We start from the raw sequence: 21577 nt of genomic DNA, 5'->3' as shown, positions 1-21577 counted from the left end.
ATACAGTTGACCCTTGAACAGGATAAAATACAGTTGTCCCTTGAACAAGGTAAAATGCAGTTGACCCTTGAACAGGATAAGATACAGTTGTCCCTTGAACAGAGTAAAATACAGTTGTCCCTTGAACAGAGTAAAATACAGTTGACCCTTGAACAACATGGGAGTTAGATGCACCAATTCCCTACACAGTCAAAAATTTGTTTACAACTTGAGTCCCCCGACACCTAACTACTAATAGCCTATTGTTGATGAGAAGCCTTATCAATAACATAAACAGTAGATTTACACATATTTTGTGTGTTATATGTATTATATACTATATTATTACAATAAACAAGCTAGAGAAAAGACAATGTTATTAAATAATTATAAAGAGGAGAGACTACATTTACTATTCATTACAGAGAAGTGGGTCATCATAAAGGTGTTCATCCTTGTCATTTTCACGTTGATTAGACTGAGAAGGAGAAAAAGAAAAAGTTGGTCTTGCTGTTTCAGGGATGGCAGGGGCAGAAGAAATCATGCAGTTTAAACCCGTGTTGTTCAAGGGTCAACTGTAAAGCAACTCCAAAATCACAACATAACACAACTAAGGGTTCACACTACTTGATGTACAAAGATTGGTAAGAGCCTCTTTTCATGGTAGTCAATTCAAGACCTAAGTTGATTGGACACTGTTTCAACATGTGCTTCCAAGTACATCACAGCTGGAGGAAGGAAGCGTGGTGAACTGCACATTACCAGTTAGAGCTTCTGCCTGGACACGGGACATTTCACATCTATTCACATTTCATTGACTAAAAGAAATCTCAACTACAGGCCTCTCTGAAAGAAGCCAGAAGGCCAGATTATTAGCATAGCTAGAATCACTATTACAGTCTTCTGTTCTGGAAAGGAAATATTAGTTTAATTTGCTTTTCACATAAGTTACATTATCCTGTTCCCAAGTGAGACAAAATCCCCATTTTGTCATGACATTGAGCTCAGAGTTCAGGATCTCTGGTATATGCAGACACAAGGAGGCCTTCACTCTTTCACTCTTTCGTGTGTGTGTGTGTGTGAGATGGAGTCTCGCTCTGTCGCCCATGCTGGAGTGCAGTGGTGCGATCTCGGCTCACTGCAAGCTCTGCCTCCCAGGTTCATGCCATTCTCCTGCCTCAGCCTCCCAAATAGCCAGGACTACGGGTGTCCGCCACTGCATCTGGTTAATTTTTTGTATTTTTAGTAGAGACGGACGGGTTTTCACTGTGTTAGCCAGGATGGTCTCGATCTCCTGACCTCGTGATCCGCCCACCTCAGCCTCTGAAAGTGCTGGGATTACAGGCATGAGCCACCGCACCTGGCCAAGGCCTTCGCTGTTGTCCCCGAAAGAAGCTCCAATGTACATTATTCTCCAGAATCACTGTTTCCACCTGTTGGGGTAATCTTCATTTACATTTTTTTTTTTTTTTTGGCTTTAGCAACTTGGGTGAAAAAATACGCACATTCCATTTCCTGTTAATAGATGTGGAGGGCTTAGAGGGAGCTTTACATCTTTAAAGTTCTTAGCCTCTTTATTAACTCAGGCCTATATACTCTCCTTCATTTTAATTGGCTTTTATTTTTCTTTGATTGGAGAGAGCACTATGAGAAACTAATCATGTTCATGGTAAGATTTGTATTTATATACATCTTTGCTTTCTCATCTCTATGCCTTCTTTATTGATCTATCACAGATATATTGGGTTCACAATGCTAGCATGGCACAAATGATTAGCTTCTTTTTCCTAAGGAATTTTTGTACAATGGAAAGAAAAGATTAGCTGAAAACCATATTATTCTTTAATCTGAGACTCTTATTTTACACAGAGGTTTAAATAATAAGTGTGGTTTTGTTTGAAATCGCACTCGATATTGATGAAATGTTAACGATATTTCATTAATATAAGAATGGTTAATTTTTTAGAACTCAAGGAATTTCTTTGTTTTAATATTTTAGAAATTGGGTATGGGAAGCAAATGCTTGTTTAAATTGTCATGGTTTTGGACTCCCATTTTATAACAAGCTTAAAATTAATATATCATCTTTTCCTTTTTGCATCCAGTAGTAAGCAGCACAGACTACTAATATTTTGTTTTATAACTTCTTATGCAAGAACTATAAAGTCATTATGCCCATGACCTTTCTTCCGTGTAATCAGAAGAAACCATTTTACCAGTTTCTTTTTTCGTCTATTGCCGAATCGTCATTTTTCCAGACTCCTTTTTGGAGAGAAGCCCTTGTTTCTCCTTATGTAAACTCCAAGAGTGTAAAAAGAAAAGCTCCTCTCAGATCTTAAACTACTTGTCTTTGTATTGTGTTACATGATTTTTTTGGACTAAAATAATTATTACAACAGTGGCTACTCTTGATTGTTTAAGATAAGAAAGGGTGTAGTTTAGACAGAGAAATGTCTTTGTAACAAAGTGCAGTGTAAAAGCATTACATGGCTTAATCTCATGACAGCTCTTTTTTTTTTGCAGACCAGGATTCAGTGGGGACTTTGCTCAGAGCCCAGAGATCCAGTTAAAAGATAGAGGCTAAATTTAAAACCACCTATCTAAATAAAATTGGTCTTCTTATACAATCCTGTGGTAGATACAATTTTATGTTTGATTGGGCATCTATTTGTAATCTCCCTCTCACACACCAGACTCTCTCTCTCTCTCTCTCTCTCCCCCTCTCTCTCTCTCTTCTCTATTTCTCTCTCCTCTATCTCTCTGTACTTTGAAGTGTGAATTTTGCTATCTGATTTTCACCTAACAGTTGCTACTTAAGTAAGCAAATTTAGGGCTATTCAGCTTACAACTGCCTGGAGTAATGAGACAGATGATCAAGAAATTGAAAGTCTAAACTAGGAGAAAAAGAAAAGGGTCTTGTAAATCTATAAGATTTACTTCCACCTGCATATCTAATATATCTATATATTTATTTATGTATTTAATATATCGTGTATATGTTTCACTACAAAAAATATTAAAAAGAGCTCTAATTCATTGGCTTAAAGAAAAAAAAAGAAGTGCTTAAATCAAATGCTGTATCAGAAAAATAGAGACTTTAAGTCCAAATCCATTTTCAAGTTTACCTGGCTTAAATTATTCTTCAATAAGTAAGCTGGTTGGTAAAATAAAATTAGAAATCCCTTCAGAATTGTCAGTATACATTATTGTTTAGATTTATTGGTCAAATAGTTTTAAATTTATCTCTGCTGGATATTATAAGCTGTCAAAATTTGGCATGAGGGTTATAAAGCTATAAATGCATCCCAAAAGAGAGTTATCTCTATTTGTGTAATTTTTTATAAATAAGGCACTTAATATTGTTTGTTCAATACAGCTAAATCTTGAGTTATTGATAAAAAAAATTACTTAACCTTATTACTCTTAAGTAAACACCTGAAATTCACAGGATATACAAATGGGTAACAGGAAAATTAGGTTAAATAATGACTATCACATTTTTCATAAGCAATCTAAGGTAAACTATTAAAAATAATCAGCTAAATGTAATGGAATAAATGCTTATAAATAAATTTGTCATATTATTTAAAATCTAAAATTATATTAAATTAAATAAAAGATGGTCATTAAATGTCTGGGTCATTTCCAAAGTTTTAAAAATTATAGGAAATCATTTTTTTAAAATGTGTTCTTATTTAAAGGAAAATAATTTTTGCCTAATTCAAAAGTTATTTAGAGATTATTTATGAAAGAAGGTAAAAGGAACCAGTAAATAAGAGAGATGCAAAGAAAGTTATAAATACAAAGAGGCATTTCAGCTAGTAAAGGTTAAAAGGAAAATAATTGTGTATGGGAAATTATCTTATAAGGTAAATTTTTTGTCCTAAAGTAAAATAATTGGTTATTTAGGAGACAGGGATGTTTAGGATAAAACAGAAGATCTGAGTATAATGCAAATGGTTTGTATAAGTCATGATCAGAATTGTACAAAGAGAATTTGTGAGAAGGAAAACTTTATATGATCATATTAGCTATCATGAAAAGGAAATTATTTATAAAAGTGTTTCTAAAGATTGGGCTTCAATATTAAAAATACCCTAACACACTAAAGAATTGGTTAGAACACCAAAATTTTCTTTTTTTTTTTTTTTTTTTTTTTTTTGAGACGGAGTCTCGCTCTGTCTCCCAGGCTGGAGTGCAGTGGCCGGATCTCAGCTCACTGCAAGCTCCACCTCCCGGGTTCACGCCATTCTCCTGCCTCAGCCTCCCGAGTAGCTGGGACTACAGGCGTCCGCCACATCGCCCGGCTAGTTTTTTGTATTTTTTTTTTTAGTAGAGACGGGGTTTCACCGTGTTAGCCAGGATAGTCTCGATCTCCTGACCTCGTGATCCACCCGTCTCGGCCTCCCAAAGTGCTGGGATTACAGGCTTGAGCCACCGCGCCCGGCCCAAAATTTTCTTAAACTATTTATTTGCTCTTAATAAAATTACAAGAGATTTTAATTTATTTTAACCCCAAATTTCAACTTTTATTGCATCTCATTGTTTTCAGTTTTCTCCCCCATTTGAGAAAACCTGAAATAATAACTCCTTCAATTTTTTTCCCTCCGGTTCTAACTGCTATTGTGGCCTGATGCTAAAAATGTTTTATCTTAAAGTTCTAAAGGAAATATCTTCTTTCAATATAACATTCTGTGCCTTTGGCTTTAATGAAACCAAAAAGCTTCACTTATAACCCAGGACACACTCTTCCTATGTTTGACTAATTCAAATATCATTTTTATTAGTTTTGAGTTCCAGGTTATCTAAATGAACTCCCCATAGGGAAAGAAAGGCAATCACACTGCAGGAGGTCTTTTTTTCTTTTTTCTTTTTTTTGTCTTTTTGTAACAGATCTAACAAACAGATTTTATGTTTTGTTGAAATAATTTCTATGTCATTTTTACTAAGGTTTAATTTCCCTAGGAAAACTTAAATTAAAACAAATTGTAATGTAAAAACAAATAATTAAAAACTTTAAAAAATTAAGCTTTTTATATCCATGCAACCTTCTGTATTGCTTTTAGAGTCCTGTGCTATCATATTACAGTACTTTGTCTTCTGGGTCTAAAAAGGACACCAAGTACTGCAAAATCTTAAGCACTCACAGCAGTTAAAGCCTTCATCAGAAGCGAGAGATGATGACAATCAAAGTAAACTGCCTTTGTGAGACACAGAGCTAGAAATTAAAACTATTGAACCCCTGTAGACCCAGATACTATTGCAGAAGAGGTAGTCACATGAGACTGTAAGAGCCTATTTTGAGAGATAAAAATAATTCAGAGTTTCTCTATAAATTTAACATTAATATCAAATGAACACTGATGCCTGACCAGCATATAGGCCCCTGAGTCAGATTAACAAGCCTTTCTTGGAGCATTAACCAAATCTTTAAAAAAAAAAAGTGTACAATTTTATAAAAAGATTTATGGAAATTATATCTTAGGGTCAAGATAATTAAAACTAAATAGATTTGTTTATAACATTTGAAAGACAGATTTAACTGGTCTCACACTGTTTTTATTAGGGCTTATTGCTTGGGAGATTAACTCTCCTCTCTCAAAGAAGAAAGATTTTTGCTTTTTAGAGGAAAATCTTTGAGTTTTTATTGGGTAAATGAATGACTTATTTTACAGTGACCTGTGATCCTATTCTGTGATGTCAAGTGTTTTAAACTTTTATGTTTGATGAGCTTTCTAAAATCATATGCTAAATTCAGTTCTATTGACCACATTAATTTTTTGATAGTAGGTCCTTTGAAGTCCAAAAATAAATATTTGGCTTATTTGATGTAATAAAATCATATAGGAAGCATTGTCAAATATAAAATAATGTTTAACCATCTTTGGATTATATTCATACAAATGTGTTAGCAGTATTTATTGCAAGATTATATGAGATTCCTGTGACTGTAATATGTCTTAGTATATGTTATCAATAGTAATTACAATTATTATCTAAAATAGTTGTATGACACAGAGTAATTAAATTTCCTTGTCAATTGTATCTTTAACTATAGATGTTCTAAGACATTTTACTTTAATCCTTTAATAAGGCAGTTTACAATCAGCTATAGAACTCTAAGGAGCACTGCTAAATATAGGTTTCCGATAATTTTAGAGATTGTAACATTAGAATAGACAGAAAATTTTCCAGGGCTCTCATGGAGGGCTGATGTATTCATGAGGATTTTTGATCCAATATTGAGCAGAACAGGAGTTAATTGCAGACACTGAACTAACAGAAGAGTAAAATAATGTTGAGGAAACCAGCCCCACACTACTCAGCGGGTGCCCTGAGTCTGGCGGAGACAAAGGAGTTAGAAAGAGACAGAATAAACATTTAAAAGATGGGTCCAGGAAACCAGAGCATCAGAGTCTTGCTGATGGCCCAGAGCTCTCGGGATCCCCCCAGTTTATTGGTTTACAAGCTCTTTGTTCTTAGGGCAGATAGGAGGAGGAAGGGATGAGAAAAAGGATTAATCAGTGAAGGAGAACTCATGAGTCATTCAATAAGATGTATAGCAGTGGCAGGTTCTGTGAATTTCCTTGAGCAAAGGCGTGTGTCTAATTTACTTAAGATCTTAAGCTTAGCGGTACTGAAATGGGTAGGAGTGGGTTTCAGGAGGAACCAAGATGTTTGATTATACTCCACTGCTTCAAGGGAGTGTTATCTCCCTGAGCAACCTGTGGAATGCCGCTGAGCAGTTATGCTCTCGGGGCATAAAGACATGAAGGCAATAAGGAGATTTTGCTCCTCAGAGGCCACCCATGGCTTCCCATGGGTGTCTCACACAGGGGAGACCAACTCAACTGGCACCCAAGAAACGCTCTTTCTCACATGTCCACCTTTTTTGTCTTTATTAATATTTTTTGATTCATAACCGCCATTGCTCTCATGGCTCGTTCACGGTGTCTGGCTTCTCTCCCAAGGCGCCGTCCGCATCTGTAGACTAAAAACAAACAGCATAAACAAACACAAATCGAGAATGGCGGGAACCTGGGAGGCGGAGCTTGCAGTGAGCTGAGATCCGGCCACAGCACTCCAGCCTGGGCGACACAGCGAGACTCCGTCTCAAAAAAAAAAAAAAAAAAACACAAATCAAAATAAAATTTGCAATTGTTGATCCACCTATCGTTTTAATCCACTTTAAAGGATTGGTATTAGAAAGGCCATCAGCGGCTCCAGCAAGAATATCAGCTCCAGGCAATGGGTGAGATGTCTCAAAGACTTGTTTTTTTCAGTTTTGCAATATCTAATGTTAAATTATCTTCTTTTCCTTGTAGGTAATGTCTAATCATCTCCCAATGGTGGTCCGTGGCATTATAGGAGCTAGGAGTAACACAAAAATCAGAAGTATCCAATCACCTTGCATTTGAATTCTATGCTCCAAGCTCATAATCCAATCTCCCATCCAAATTACTGTTTGACAGAGATTTTTAGATTTGCCAATTTTTGATCTATTTTGCTTTGGGAATTCCAAAGCTTAGAAGAATTTTTCTGCCAAATATCCACAAAGCCCGCAGTTTGAATAGAAGAGTGCAAAGCAACACCAGCAGCAGCAGCAGTAGCTGTAACAGCTATAAGGCCCATGATCACAGCTATGAAAGTAAATATGAATCTCTTTGATCCATTAAGTATTCTTTTTAGTACTTCAGTGATAATATGTATGGAAGGAGAGGCCTCCCAAGGTCTATTGAGGGAAATAGGTATCCAAATTCCTTCTTGGGCCTTAACCAGTAAAATGCTATTATCTTTATTAAAGGTAGAATTAATGCAGGTAAAAAGATGACAGTTGAGGCATGATATGGTTTGAGAGTCAGGTAGGATATTAATTTTTCCCACTGCCAACATAAAAGGAGGTTTAACACAACTCTGCAATGGGACCATCCAGTTAGAGGTCATGGCTACAACAGATCAAAGTTTTTTACTATGGGTCTCTGTTTTATATTCTCCTTTCCAAATCCGAATTGGGGTTTGAGCCATCATTAATTTCCACAGTTCTGGATGTTCTGGACTTATAATTGAATCAATCATTTTTGGGCTTGGAGGAGCCATACCGTTCTCCTCCCACTTAATAGGGTAATTTGTTTCAATTCTTCCATATAATTTTGGTGCATTATCTGGGTAGTCGTTTGCAAAGGGAATCTCTCTACAATCTTCACGCCATCCAGTACAATTTACTGCAAATCATCCCCTAGCGGCCCAATCAATGATGATTCCATAGGAATTATTTTGCAGTACATCAGCGCTGTTTGCAATACAATCTTCCCAGGTTAGCCCCTCTAGCTTTCCAGGCAATTTAGTGGCCTGCCTAGAGCAGGGCTTTTTATTAGGTTTAAATTTATTAATCTGGTGATGTCTCATAACATAGCTGTGCTCAAGGTATTTAATAGTGTCCACAGATTGAAATGTTCTTCCACTGATTGCATGAATAGAGGCTTTTGACCCATTACATGCAGGGACGTAAACCATCCAACTTTATTATAATTTAAACATTCTGCTGCCAGCCCCAGGCAGATGGGAGGAAAGCGATAACCAATGGAAACATTCATTAATATTCCTTCCTCCTCTGGATGAGTCGGACCTCGTTTATCTGTTGGTCCAAGCATCCAGACACTATCATTAACATAAACCTCCACCAGGGGTTCTAACCATGTAACAGGTCTAATCAGTTGTGGGAATGGAATGTAGGCCCAATAAGTGTAATTTTGATCTGCCTCATCTACAGGGAGACTCACTGCCAGGGAGATTACCGCCATCATAGCTACCATTAGATTACTGGTGGTCAGTGGCTTGTTCTTAGACTCTTGTTCAATGTGAGCTAGTCTCTTCATTTGCCCCCAGGTCAGTGAAGTTGTTTGGCAAGTTTTACAGTTTCCATCTGCTCAACAGAGATGTTCATCTGAGCCATCTGATGAACTTGGGGTACAGGGACATTCTGAGGTCTTTTCCTCATCCTTGGATTCTGGCTCATGGCATAGCTTAAGATGTCTTGTGGGTACCCAGACAAGAAGCTGATTATCTCCTGATGAGATACAAGCAAACCCTCGACCCCTTGTAATGATTTTGCCCTTTTCCCAGGTTTTGGTTCTGATGTCTTTCCACCACACATGTTTTCCCTCATGAGGATTTATTTTTTGCCCTGTCAAATGCTGCTCTGCTACCATTGTAACCTGATCCCTAGACAGATTCAAAAAATTTAAAGTGATAAGAGCCAATTGTAGCTGTATATGGGGAGTAGAGTATTCTCTGGTTCCACCTCTTTCTTTTGTTTCTGTAATTGAGATTTTAAGGTTCGATTAGCCCTTTCAACAATGGCTTGGCCTTGAGAATTATAGGGTCTTCCAGTACTATGCTCAATGTGCCATTGTTGAAGGAACACTTGTAAAGATTTACTACAGTAGCCTGTGCCATTGTCTGTTTTAATCTTTTATGTGATGCCCATGGCAGCAAAACAGGAAATTAAATGTCTTTTAATACGAACAGCTGCCTCACCTGTTTGGCAAGTTGCCCATACAAAATGAGAAAAGGTATCTATAGTAACATGGACGTATGAAAGTTTCCCGAATGAAGGTACATGGTTTATGTCCATTTCCCACAACATATTGGGGGTTAATCCCCATGGGTTTACACCAGTCTCTTCATGTGGCAGTTGTAGTACCTGGCACTGAGGGCAATGTTGCACAATGTCCTTTGCCTGTCTCCAAGTAATCTGATATTTTTATTTAAGTGCTGCTGCATTCACATGTGTTGGGGAGTGAAAATCTTGGGCATTAGTAAGCATAGTGGAAAACAGTAAATCAGCTTGATCATTATCCCTTACAAGGGGCCCAGGAAGATTAGTGTGTGCTTGAATGTGCGTAATACAGAAAGGAAAACAATGATCATGCACTGCTTTTTGTAAATAAGAAAACAGCTGATAGAGTTGTTCATCCACAAGATACTTAATGAGTGCAGTATATAGTGCAATATATAGAATATTGAATGACTTGAACAACATAAGCTGAATCAGACAATATTTACAGGTTGCTCAAAGTCTTCTAACACCACTGTAACTGCCTGTAATTCAGCACTCTGTGCCGATTGAAAGTCAATTTGAATAATACTGTTTTTAGGTCCTACATGAGCTGCTTTTCCATTGCTAGAGCCATCTGTAAACACAGTTATTGCTCCTTCCAATGGAGCACTACAGGTAATTTTTGGACGGACTCGTGTTGTTAGCTTTAAAAACTGAAAAATTTTGTTTTTTGGATAATGATTGTCAAGAACTCCAATGAATTCAGCTAAATGTATTTGCCAATTGACCGAATTAACAAAGGCTTGCAGAATCTGATTTTTATTCATTGGAACTATAATCTTATCTGGATCTGAACCACAAAGTTTAACAACTCTAAGGTGAACTTGCCCAATCAAGATTGTCATCTGATCCAAGTATACTGTGAGTGTTCTAACAATATTGTGAGACAGAAAAGACCATTCAACTAAGTCCTCACTCTGAACTATAACCCCTGTAGCAGAACTGAGAGTACGGAACACAATGAACTGTAATGGTAAACTTGAGTCTATTCTATTAACCTGGGCCTGTTGTATTTTTCCTTCAATCATTTGTAGTTCTTTGGCAGCCTCAGGAGTCAGTTCTTGTTTACTAATGAAAGCAGGGTCTCCTCTTAAAATAGAGAACAAATTAGATATAGCAAAGGTAGGGATTCCCAAAGTAAGTCAAATCCAATTGATATCCCCTAATAATTTTTGAAAATCATTTAAAGTTTTCAGAAAGTCTTTTCTAATTTGAACCTTTTGGGGTTTAATTGCCATTTCCTGAATCTACATTCCCCAATATTGGAAAGGAGTGGCCGTTTGAATTTTATCTGGTGCTATGAGCAATCCAGCACTGGCTACCACTTCCTGTAAATATGAATAACACTGGATAAGTCAGTCTCGATTTTCGGCCGCACACAATATGTCATCCATATAAGGAATGATATATGAATTGGGAAACTGATCTCTCACAGGTTGAATAGGCTTCCCCACAAAAGTTTGAGAAATAGTAAGACTATTCAACATACCCTGTGGCATGACTTTCCAATGATATCTGGCTGCTGGTTCCTTGTTGTTCATAGCACTAATAGTGAAAGCAAATTTCTCAAAATCAGACTCTGCTTGAGGAATATTCTAAAAGCAGCCCTTCACATCTATAATTATTAATGGCCAGTCTCTAAGAATCATGGCGGGGGGTGCAAGCCCCGGCTGCAGGGCCCCCATCAGCTGGATGACTGCACTGACCGCTCGTAAGTTGGTTAGCATGTGCCATCTGCCAGATTTTTTCTTTATTACAAACACTGGCTAATTCCATGGAGAAAATGTGGGCTCAGTGTTTCCTTTGTTTAATTGCTCTTTGACTAATTCCTGTAAGACCCCCAAATTTTCCTGAGAAAGCAGTCACTGCTCAACCCAAACAGGATTTTGGGTCTAACATTTTAAGGGAATAGGACTTGGAGGCTCAACAGTGACCACCCCTAAAAATGGTAACCTAATCCTTTTCAGTCATTTTTTACAGTAACATGTATGGGTTCAATAATGCCCATCTCCTGTTTTCCTAGGCCTTTTCCAGGAACATGGCCCATATTTGACATTATTTTTTGACTAGCTTGACTGTACCAGGGAGAAGGGATTGAAATTTCTGTGCCCCATTGCTGAAGCAGATCTCTCCTCCATAAGTTAATAGGAATGGGCATAATTAGAGGTTGTATTGTGTCTTCCTGTCTTCTGGACCAAGACATGGTAAGATAAAAGTACTTTGGAAAACTTCTGAAGCAGTTCCAACACCCAGGAGACCCACTGGGGCCTTTTGTTTGGGCCAGATTTTTGGCCATTGATAAAGAGCTATGATTGACACATCTCCTCTTGTGTCGACCAGACCCTCAAATTGTTTTCCTTGAATGGTGAGCATACAAATAAGTCTATTGTCAGAGACTTGATTTACCCAATAGGCAGCCTTGCCTGCTGAATTTGTGCTTTCAAATCCTCCTGTTCTTTTTTCTGAGCTTTCTCCTAACTTAACATACAATAAAAGCAACAGCTGAGCTATTCTGTCACCTGGATTAGCCCTCCAGGGAACAGTGGAGGACATAACAATTTGAATTTCTCCCTGTCAGTCAGAGTCCACTACTCCAGTATGTACTTGAATTCCCTTTAAGTTTAAGCTGGACCTTCCCAGTATAAGTCCCACAGTGCTGTTTGGCAATGGGCCATAAACTCCTATTGGTACCTTCCTAGGAGGCTCCCCAGGAAGGAGGGAAATGACTTTGGTAGAGCATAAATCTACTGCCCCGCATTTAGCTGTGGAGGAGGACAATTACTGTGCATTTGTACAGGGATAGACTCTACCAGGAACACTCCATTTGGAGTCAAGGATGTCTCGTCCTGAATTGGGAATGCCCTGTTTTGAATCGGGGCCCCAGGCTGGCCCCTCTGTCTCTTTCCCGGCAAGACCTGTCCGCTGTTATCAAACTTTGAATGACATTGATTAGCCCAGTGTTTTCCTTTTTTACATCTAGGAGAGGTACCTGGTTCTCTGCTTTTTCCTCCTGAATTTTGCTTTTTTTGGCTCTTTCTACACTCTCTTTTTATATGTCCTATCTCGCCACAATTATAGCAAGTTCCAGGGAATACTTGTGTGTTTTGTGTTACCCTTAGTCCCCCTCCTTGCCTGAGCAAGGAAGCTGGCCTTATACAAGTGCCCCCCAATGCCATCACAGGCTTTACTGAATTCACTTAATGTTTTTCCTCATTTAGATCTGCCTTTCCGTTAATAGGTCTAATTGTTGCCTGACATTCTGTATTAGCATTTTCATAAGCAAGCAGCTGAATGATCACTTTCCTGGCATGAGAATCCGAAATAGCCTTTTGAACTGCATGTTGCAAATGAGTGATAAACTCTAGATAAGGCTCCCTTGGACCCTGTCAAACTGAGTTAAAAGAAGGATAAGTAGTACCAGGATGGTGAATTTTTCCCAGGCTCTTAGGCATATAGTTCTGAGCTGATCAACAGCCTCATCATCCATTACCATCTGTTGATTTAGAGTAACCCATGCCTGTCTGATTCCAAGCAATTTATCAGATGTGATATTAATGGAAGGTTGGCTTGAGCATTTCTGCATGCCTGATTTGTTGCTTCATCCATCCACCAGGTTTTAAATTGAATAAATTGAGAGGGGGACAGGGTGGATCAGGCTAATGACTCCAATCAGTAGGTATTAAATGCTGGTTATAAGCCCTAGATTGTAACAAGGAATGAACATAAGGAGAATTTGGCCCATATAGTCTAATTGCTTGCTTTAAGTCTTTTAGTATATTAAAAGCAAATGGCTACCAGAGTGCTTGAGCATGTTCTCCGGGCTCCTCACCTGGTGAAATAATTACCGGAAACTGCCAAGCATCCATATCACCCATTTCTCATTCCTGGTGAATGGATGCCTGTATTGTCCCTGCATCATAATTTGTATTTGGGTTGGCTCACAGCATTCCTCTACCATAATTAACAGGTGGACAAGCCTGGACCATTCACTCACTGTAATTGGCTGTTGGGCAAGCCTGAAGCCTCCCTTCGTCATAGTTAATGGTGGAGCGTGGAACAATGGGAGTGGTAAGCCGCGTCTCAGGCACCTGTTCCAAAAATTCATAAGGCTGAGGAGGGGGTGGCCATTCCAGTCCTTCCCCTAAAGGCACTGTTTCTGCAGTAGGTGGAACTGTTTCTTTCATAAGTTTTTGGAGGTTAGCATATATAGGTTCCTGTCTCCCCCCCATTTTTAAACTAGACTGTGATGGTTCACTTTGCTGATCATCAAACTCCAGATTCTTAAACTTTTCTATGTCATCCTGAAACTCCTCCTCCTCCTCCTCAGTGTGGAAGGGCTCCAGTGCTGTTTTAATTGCAGACCACACAGACCAAGTGGAGAAGGGAATATCGTGGCCCTCTTGTTGTGCTCATTTTAAGTCTGTTCTGACCTTGTCCCAGTCTTTTACATTCATGATTCCATATTCTGGGAACCAAGGAGAATACTTTTCTATAAGATGGAACAAAGATGTGAGATTTTGGGTACTCACAATTACCACCCCCCGTGGTACAATAATTGCTGCACCAGCAGTTATTAGCAAACTTACTTTCAGCCTGACACATATTTTCCTGAGGTTACCCTGGAATTCCCTGAGGGCCCTACTTACCCATAGAGCATGAAGTGAAAATGTACTCGGGCATCCTTTGTCAGTTGCCCTCCACTTTCCACACTCGTGTTTCTTCACCAGAATATTTGTAGAGATTATGGGGAGCCCCATGTTGGGTGCCAGGTGTTGGGGAAACCAGCCCCACACCACCCAGCAGGTACCCTGAGTCCGGTGGAGACAAAAGAGTTAGAAAGAGACAGAATAACCGTTTAAAAGGTGGGTCCAGGGGACCGGAGAGCCGGTGACTTGCTCACAGCCCAGAGCTCTCAGGCTCTGCCCAATCTTTGGTTTACAAGCTCTTTGTTCTTAGGGCAGATGGGAGGGAGAGGAAGGGATGAGGAAAAGGATTAATCAGTGTCTTGAAGTCCACAAATAAATATTTGACTTATTTGATGTAATAAAATAATATAGGAAGCATTGTCAAATATAAAATGATGTTTAACCATCTTTGGATTATAGTTATATAAATGTGTTAATAGTATTTATTGCAACATTATATGAGATTCCTGTGACTCTAATATGTCTTAGTATATGTTATCAATAGTAATTATTATTATGTAAAATAGTTGTATGACACAGAAGTAACTAAATTTCCTTGTCAATTGTATCTTTAACTATAGGTGTTCTAAGACATTTTACTTTAATCCCTTAATAAGGCAGTTTACAGTCAGCTATAGAAGTCTAAGGAGAACTGTTAAATATAAGTTTCTGGTAATTTTAGAGATTGTAACATTGGAATGGACAGAAAATTTTCCAGGGCTCTCATGGAGAGCTGATGTATTCATGAGGATTTTTGATCCAATATCGAGCAGAACAGGAGTCAATTGCAGACACTGAACTAACAGAAGAGTAAAATAACTTTTATGACTTTTTGTTTAAAACATTTACTGATTCCTTTTGTTTTGTTTTTCAATAAAGAAAATACTTTTTTCTTTTAAACTATTTATAGCTTTATACAATTTAGTAAAGTATACTCTAGTGAGCAAAATTTAGAGCATAATTCTTTTCTCTTTACCTAATATCTCCCAAATTTGGAAACTATATGTGATTATTATTAGTTTATGGCAATATAGTTATTTGCATAAGTTCAATAAGAATCTGTTTTCTTTTATAATAGGGCATAATTGGAGTCACTCATTATTTTACCAAGGCTTTGACTAGAATTACATATTTTCAGATTACCTTGAGAAAATGAGGCTTACCTATAGGGCCAATAAAGGTCCCTTGGAAATATTGTCCCCATAGCTTGTCATTTACAGGGTCCTGACCTGTGGTAAGTAAAGAATGTCACTTTCTGATAGGGCCAGGGATTTCAAATTTTCTTGGGACTTTGAAAAGGGAAGAATACATTCAATTCATACAGGTGTCTGCAGGCACAGATAAGTGCTTAGCTGGGCTTGAGGTTTTTAAAAATGTGTATTCTTAGATTTCTTATTGGAAATGTTTCCAGCAAAGCCAATTAAAAGAGAGAAAGAGAGAGAGAAAGCCTATTAGCAAATGATTATTTTTGCCACACTTTACACAAATAATCAAGCCAAGAATAATAAGACTAAAACTTACTTTAAAAATAAATTAGCCCTATTGTGATTTTATCTTTAATAAAATTGGGGAATTTAAGATAAAAAATGTTTCTAAATGAACTATAGTGCACTCATTATTGGATTCTAGCCTCGTGCAGTGATTTTCTATTATTATTATTATTTTACATTTTGGACTGAATTCTAAAAGTTATCCTTGCCAAAATCTCCACAATAATATTTTAATTATTTCTCCTCATTTTCCATTTTTTCCATTTTCCTGATTTGAAACACTAAAGGTAGACAACTTAAACATCAGAAGAAAATAACTGTAACCTTTTTGTATACATAAGTAATTTTGATACCTATTGATGTATGAACTTCAGAGTAATATGACTTATATCAGTTTTCCAGGATTTTTCCCTTTTTTGTTGTTTGTTGTTTTCTTCTTTTTCTCTTCTGTTTATTTCTCTCTTTCTCCCTCTAATTTTTCTTTGTAGGATGTGAGACTTTACAATCTGCTAAAAACAAGCTTTCCCAACCATGTAGGACCTGTTTGTCTAGGAAAAAACTGTCCTACAAATGAGAGATGAGAAAAAACCCAAGACCAGAGACTAATTTTCTTCTAAAATGCTTTCTCTGGAAGATTTCAAAAACAAGAGGAAGGTGAAATATAAAATGAAAATAGAAATGTGGGGCCCCAATTCAAGATGCCAAAAGGAAAAAATAAGCTGAAACTGAGTCATGCAAGAAGCTGCCTTTCTTTTGGTTCCTAAGCAGATAGGTACAGATAAAAGGTTAAATATCTTCACAGGTAGCTACTCTGTGTTCACTTTATCTCATGTAAAGTGCTGACTCACTGAGCATGAGAGGAATACTTAATGTACTATTCCCCTATGTGCTCCTTTTCTCTTACAACACGTGGATTTTGTAATGTGACTACCCTCCCTCTTTCCCCTCCAGCCTGCTTTTCCTCTTTAAATATTGAAGTCCTCAAAAATTATCTTTGGAGAAAGGCACAGATGTGTTTTTTAAGCATGTCCTTAACCTTTGGAAAATACACTTCAAAATTGATAGACACCTGTCTCAGATACATTTTGTTTTACTGACTGATTCTCATTTCATCTTTGCTATGCTTCTAAAACCACTAAGATGGGGAAAAATAAAACACACGCACAGAATAAATAGTACAGTAATTCTTAATGCTACTGCACAGAAATGTCTCTTGCCACTTAAACTATGATGCCTTTGGCCAAAACAACACACAGATTCATTCTTAACTTCAGGTGGACACAGGAACATCATACTATCATTTCCTTCAATAAAAATATGGCTGGGAAATTTTTCTTATTAGTATGAATGTCTCTATCAGTGTCTGTATACAAACAACACAAGGAAAAATACAATTTATACATGTTCAATAAAGGGAAGAATGAAACTTTTCCAGCATTTGTGTATTTTTTGATAATACAAGTTATATTTTGTTGCAAATTTTTGAAATGTAGAACTATTTTTAGAATTTAGTTTTTTTGTGTATGTATTTAATCAAGAGTTGAAGATAAAAGTTATAAATTTAAGAGGTTTATTTTTGTTCAGAAGTCATAAAACTCAGAACACATCATTAGAAATTTATAAAATAATAAACAATTACAAATTTTTATTTGAGATATAGAGTTAATTCTAGTTCATTGTAGTTATTTATTTATTTACTTATTTTAGGTTACCTTGAAAATACTAATCAAGATTTTTTGAAATGATTAAAATCATTCCATTTTCACTTGCATAATTCTTAAGTTATAAAATACATCTTGTTAATAGATATAAATTTTTTTAAATGTCATGTAAGCTACTTGGGTAAGGGAGAAGTAAAAATTCAATGTATTCTTTCAGATTTTTTTTCACATCATTACCATTTCACAAAATCCTCCAGGTAGATTTTAATATGCTGTGTTTTCTTTGGCACTGCTGAGTTAATCTATTTATATTTCTTATTTAGAAGTTGAAAGTGCCATTGAGCATACCAAGATTTGTTTTCTAAATGGCGATTCGGCTGGTCTGGTGAGTGTGTGTGTGTGTGTTTGTTGTTGCTGTTTTTCTCCTCTATTAATTCAGATGCAGTAAGTGCCTGGATTGCAGGCATTTGCATTGCAGTAACAACAAGTGGCATGTTAGTGGGCACTGGCCTGGAGCCAAAGAAGCCAAGCTGCCTCAGGCTTCCTTGTGCTTTCACTACTCCTTCAATGGACCTTTGGTGTCAGCTGAAAAATGTGCAATAAATCAGCCTGTTTCATCGGTTGAAATCTTATAATTAAATTAAAGAGAATTTTCATAGTTTATGGGAATCTCAGTCATCGGTTAAAATCTAGCTGGATGTGCCATGTTCTAATGGACTGGAAATGAATTTTGTGACTGTCCACTTTAATAATTTTCTCAGCTGCCTTTCTCATTGTTAATGTTTCAGCAACTGCAGTCTGTGTCACTGGGTGGTCAGAGCAATTTCCGCTCACTGGTCAAAGCTAGTCGGTTATCTTTTTTTTGTTTTTTCAAAAATCTTTACCTGTTTTTTTTAAAGTAGTAAATTTGTGGTAAATATCTTCATCTTAAAACCTTTTCTCTCTTTTATTTTTACTTATAGCAATAATTGTAGATACTTATTAGGTACAGAGTGATATTTCAATACATATATATAATGTGTAATAATCAAATCAGAGTAATTAACAAATTCAGCACCTCAAACATTTATCATTTTGTGTGTTGGGGATAGTAAAAAATCCTATTTTCTAGCTTTTTGAACATATACATAAATGATTTTAACTGTATTTATCCTACAGTGCTATCAAACACTAAAACATGAAACCTTTTAACCCCTGCCTGACTCAAAAGTGTTTGAGTATACTTTAAAAAGTAAGAACTCAAGACAAAAATCTCTACCCTACTATTTGAAAATCCATTTAAAATGTACATAGCACATATATAAGTAGATTTCTTTTTACCAGTATTGAAGGCTAAACAAAATAAACTAAAACAATTTGTGTTGTATCTTTCTCTCACATATACACACAACTGAAAATAAACAAGTTTTTGCTATTTCCTCATTTCAAACAGGAATATGAAAAAAATGATACTTTGGAAGCCTGATTTCACTGGTACCACTAAAGTAAATTTGTTCATTCATTTACTCATCAATTTAGCAACAGTCGTTATTTATTGCCTGCTACATTTCAGAGATTCTGCTAACTTCTGTAACTACAAAACTTCCTGATGTATGAGAAAAAAACTAGAAAACAGATAATCACACATACATATAAGCATCACGTAGAGAAGTTTGGTTGTGTCAAAATCAATTTACAATAAGTGATATTGTGTTGCCCCTTTTTGAGTCGAATTTTATCTCCTACAGAAAAGATTCTTGCAGAGATTCTTATCTTTTCAAGTTGTATTTTATCTAGTGGTTAGCACTGTACATTTCAAATACATTTTCCCCCAGTCTTATTAATTTACAATTTTCTATCTTAAGCAGCACCCTTTCTGGTTCTAAACTGCTCTTATTTCCAGTAATCTCTCAGCTAGGTGTGTAATCTTATCTTGCAGCAGTAATTACTTTATATGGAAGTGTTTTTATTTACCAATGTCCATTTCTCTCATAATTTTGTGCATAGGAGAGGATTACTGTAAAGTTAGGTGAGGCCAAGTTTTTTTCTCTAATGAATGACATATGAGTGGATGTGCACATTTTACCTTCTTAGTGAGATCACTGTGAAAAACACATTTAAAATTGAAAGTCCCTTTCAATCAGCACTCCCTATGGCACTGCCTTGTCATTTTTTGCATAGTATCCATTATCTTTTATCAATCAATGCATTTTAAGCAATTTTATGCTTTTTCTTGCTCCAAAACACACACAATTGATTGTAAGAGCAACAAAGCAAAAGGAATTCTTCTTCTTTTTTTTTTTAACTAATATTCTTTCTTTCCCTTTGGATCTACAATAGTGCTTAGAATATAGAAAGTGCTATGTAAAATAGCAATTATAAGGTAGATGTAAAGAGGTTATTTCCAAAATAGGAAAAATAGGAAATATGTGTAAAATAAACATTTATATATATTATATACTAATATATTTTAAATATACAAAATACATTGATATGTATAAAATATGTAACAAATACTATAGAGAGACTATACATATATCCATATATATGTGCTTCTTTTATGCTTGAGCTTTCATGTTAGTCTTGTTTGCTTGCATGTTCGTGTTCCCATATACTTGTGTGATTAGGTTTTCTTGTTTAATTTGTTCATTTACATTATGCTAGGTTATATGGATAGTATAATTCATTAAAAGCATTAGAAGACTAAGCATATTGGGGTAACAAACTTAACAGACTGAGTTGAAAAAGTAGTAATATTAGATCAAGTAGAATATTGCAATTTAAGATTCCAGAGATTGTGTGTTTCTGGATTATGACAATATATCGATGTGGCAATGAGATATAAAGCTAAAGTGGAATGCACTTAAAATTACTGGAGTGTATGAGTTCAAGGATTTTAGACCTGGCTTGGTAGGCTGCTTGTAGCTCTTTACATCATGAAGGAAGCAGGTTCGTTAATAAGAATAACAGTGTCAATCATAAGCTCAAACTAATTTGGAGAAGTAACTATGAGTGTGGTAGAATGATCTGATTACCATTTTAGCTGCATATGATAGGCTATCAACAAATTCGTTGAAATTCTGTGAGGCGATTTTAATAATGGGTTTAGAATCGATACATTTTTAAGCTTCTTCGCATTTTTTCTTACCTGTATTTTTCAAAGAAGTGGACTCACTAAATCTCCAGCATAGACTGTTCCTCTTGGTTCTAAAATTAGTGTATGTAGACTGGAAGCAAAGTATTGCTGAAACTCTAGATTTTCTTTTCCTCCTTCACTCAACATGGAATAAAGGAATAAAGAATTCACAACCTCCTAAGATAATCCATTCACTTTTCTGACTTCTCTAATTGAGGGAACATTATTGATTTTAACCCTATTTTCCTATAATAATGACCCCCATAATATACATATGTGTGTGTGTGTGTGTGTGTGTGTGTGTGTGTGTGTGTGTGATGGCACAGATTAAATCTAAACCCTCACTAGGTAAGCTCAAATATTTACCTGCTGAAAATTATGCTACATCACAAAAAAAGTTATATTTTTTTGTTTCCTAGTTTTAGGTAACATGTATGCAATGGACCCATTCTATGATTGAAAGTTTCTGTGTTTTACTTCTATTAATAAATATGTCATCTCTTGGTATTCCATTTTGTAGGATTGAATTCTTAATTTGGTTCCTTTTTTTTTTTTTTTGGTAGTTTACTTTCCAAACTCATTTTTATACATTTTTATAGACTCATTTTCATATCCATTGTTACATATTATAGACTAATTATCTTCTCCTCTGAGGAAGCAAATTTATTATCAAACAATGTTTCATTTATTTGAAAACAAGCATTACATTTTACATTACTTTTGCCTTCCTTGGGTTAAATATCCTCATTTCATCATTTTATTTCCCATTTTGGCAGAGTTGGTGATCTTCGCTCTTTGACACATTTGACTTGATAGAAAACACTGGGCAGAGATGTATAAGTTTTATCAGTATATCCCACAGATACGAACAGCCTAAAGCTGAACCGTTATCTTCCTTCCTCTAGACATTGCATGAAGAGTCTATATATTTTTGAGAGCTGAAGCACATTGATGGCTCCATGTAACATCCATTGTGAATTTTAATTGTTTTATTCATAGAAGTATAAACTTCATTTCTCATTGTTCCA

The 21577-nt window shown here is 36.2% G+C and overlaps 1 long non-coding RNA gene across 1 annotated transcript; it reads left to right on the top strand.

The window, feature by feature from the left end:
• The first annotated feature begins 303 nt into the window (after nucleotides 1–303).
• LOC110741658 lies at nucleotides 304–2993 on the top strand. Its single transcript, XR_002518222.2, has 2 exons — nucleotides 304–1420; nucleotides 2503–2993. It is a non-coding gene; the product is annotated as an uncharacterized LOC110741658 (long non-coding RNA).
• The last annotated feature ends 18584 nt before the right edge of the window (nucleotides 2994–21577 follow it).

The sequence above is a fragment of the Papio anubis genome, chromosome 15 (genome assembly GCF_008728515.1).
Source record: "Papio anubis isolate 15944 chromosome 15, Panubis1.0, whole genome shotgun sequence".
NCBI lineage: Eukaryota > Metazoa > Chordata > Mammalia > Primates > Cercopithecidae > Papio > Papio anubis.
This window is presented reverse-complemented; position numbering and strand designations above follow the sequence as displayed.